Consider the following 2,623-nt stretch of genomic DNA (forward strand, 5'->3'; position numbering starts at 1 on the left):
CTATCCCAATCACGTGATGAACTCATGATCGGGGCACAATCGCATTTCGAGCGCATAGCAAGGTGGATATCATTGCATCATACCATGTACTGAATAGATGAGAATACAAGATAAAGGCTTACACTCGCCACAAGTTACAACATTCACACGACAATACATCAATACATAGCAACCATCATACAGAGGAGAAGGATCCGACTACGGATGAAATCAAACAAAAAAGGAGAACGACATCCACCCTACTAATCCCAGGTTCCCCGACCCGGAACCTATCCCTTGATCAAAAGAAGAAGAAGCAGAAGAACTCCAAACAAGCAAGCATTGCACTCGCATCAGATCATCGCATTACATGTACCTGCAACTGTTGTTGTAGTAATCTGTGAGCCATGAGCACTCAGCAATACCATTACCATGGGTATCAAGACTAGCAAAGCTTAATGGGTATGGAACGGATAAGTGGTGAGGTTGCAGCAGCACTAAGCAATATATGGTGGCTAACTTACGAGTACAAGAGTAAGATGAGAAACTACGCAACGGTCGCGAACTAGAAATGGTCAATAAGTGATCCTAAACTACTTACGTTCAAACATAACCCAATCGTGTTCTCCTCTCGAACTTCCCCGAAAAGAGACAATCATGGTTACGCACGCGGTTGGTGTATTAGTTGAGTTTAGTTTAAGTCCACTACAACCAGATATTAACAAATTCTCATCGGCCACATAACCATGGGCATGGCTCTCGAAAGTTTAAACCCTACAGGGGTGTCCCAACTTAGCCCATGACTAGCTCACGATCCACGGAGACAATCCTCCATTGCGGGACCCTCCGATCAGATCCAGAATCCCGGTGCACAAGACAATTCGACAATGGTAAAACAAAGCCAGCAAGACCACCCGGTGCGTCGATACCCCAATAGAAGTCGCGCGTATATCGTTCTCAGGACAACACCGTCTATGCAAAGTGGACAATAGCCAAAATACCTCAAGTTGCCCCTAGGCGGCACCGCCGACTGCTAGGTAGGTGGACCAACACTCATGTGGAGCACTGGCCCGGGGGTTGATTAAGGGACCTCAGGGGCCGGCAAGTCCCTATGCAAGTTTTAGTTGTTATTAGGAAAATGGTAAAACCAATGTTGGGCCTTGCTGGAAGAGTTTTATTCGAAGCAAACTATCAAGAGGGGCCCATAAACCCTCACCGTGTTAGGGACGCAAAATCAAGGAATATAACACCGGTATGACGGAAACTAAGGCGGCAAGAGTGGAACAAAACACCCAGCAAGAGTCCGAGCCTTCCACCATTTACCAAGTATATAGATGCATTAATTAAATAAGAGATATTATGATATCCCATGATTTCCATCATATCCATGTCCCAACATGGAACAAACTGCAACTGCACCTGCAACTAGCAACGCTATAAGAGGGGCTGAGCAAAGCAGTAACATAGCCAAACAACGGTTTGCTAGGATGGTGGAAAAGGTTAGAGGTTGTTTCATGGAATATTGGGAGGCTTGACAAACAAGTGGAGGGTAGCATGACATATCGATAGCATCGAGACAACTAGCATAGCAAAGATAGTAGTGAGATCCAAGGTGACGGTCATTGAGGGAGTCCTGGATTAGTGGGTATCCAGACAGCCGGACTATATCCTTTGGCCGGACTGTTGGACTATGAAGATACAAGATTGAAGACTTCGTCCCGTGTCCGGCTGGGACTCTCCTTGGCGTGGAAGGCAAGCTTGGCAATACGGGTATGTAGGTCTCCTTCCTTGTAACCGAATCTGTGTAACCCTAGCCCCCTCTGGTGTCTATATAAACCGTAGGGTTTAGTCCGTAGGACCCAGGACAACAATCATACCATAGGCTAGCTTCTAGGGTTTAGCCTCTTCGATCTCGTGGTAGATCAACTCTTGTAATACTCATATCATCAAGATCAATCAAGCAGGAGTAGGGTTTTACCTCCATCGAGAGGGCCCGAACCTGGGTAAAAACATCGTGTCCCCCGTCTCCTGTTACCATCCGCCTAGACGCACAGTTCGGGACCCCCTACCCGAGATCCGCTGGTTTTGACACCAACATTGGTGCTTTCATTGAGAGTTCCTCTGTGTCGTCATCGTTAAGCTCGATGGCTCCTTCAATCATCAATAGCGATGTAGTCCGGGGTGAGACTTTTCTCCTCGGACAGATCTTTGTATCCGGCGGCTCCGCACTGTGGGCCAACTCGCTTGGCCATCTGGAGCAGATCGAGAGTTGCGCCCCTGGCCACCAGGTCAAGTTTGGAAGCTTAAACTACACGGCTGACATCCGCAGAGACTTGATCTTCGACGGATTCAAGCCCCCACCGAGTGCGCCGCACGGTCACGATGAGCATAATTTAGCTCTACCATCGGACAGTGTTCAGGAGACCGCACCGGCAACCGCTCCAACCCTCAATTCAGAGCCAATTGCGCCATCCATGGACGGGTGGATAGACCCCGCCACGGAGGCCGCATTCTCAGCGGCGATCGAGCCGAGTATCGACCTTACCCTTCATGGGAGCCGTGACGCCGAACTGCCGGATTCTCCCCCGGCCACGGACTCCGAACCGCCTGCGCCCGTGCCTATCGAATCCAACTGGGTGCCAAT

The sequence above is a fragment of the Triticum dicoccoides genome, chromosome 3A (genome assembly GCF_002162155.2).
Source record: "Triticum dicoccoides isolate Atlit2015 ecotype Zavitan chromosome 3A, WEW_v2.0, whole genome shotgun sequence".
In the NCBI taxonomy this organism is placed as follows: Eukaryota; Viridiplantae; Streptophyta; class Magnoliopsida; order Poales; family Poaceae; genus Triticum; species Triticum dicoccoides.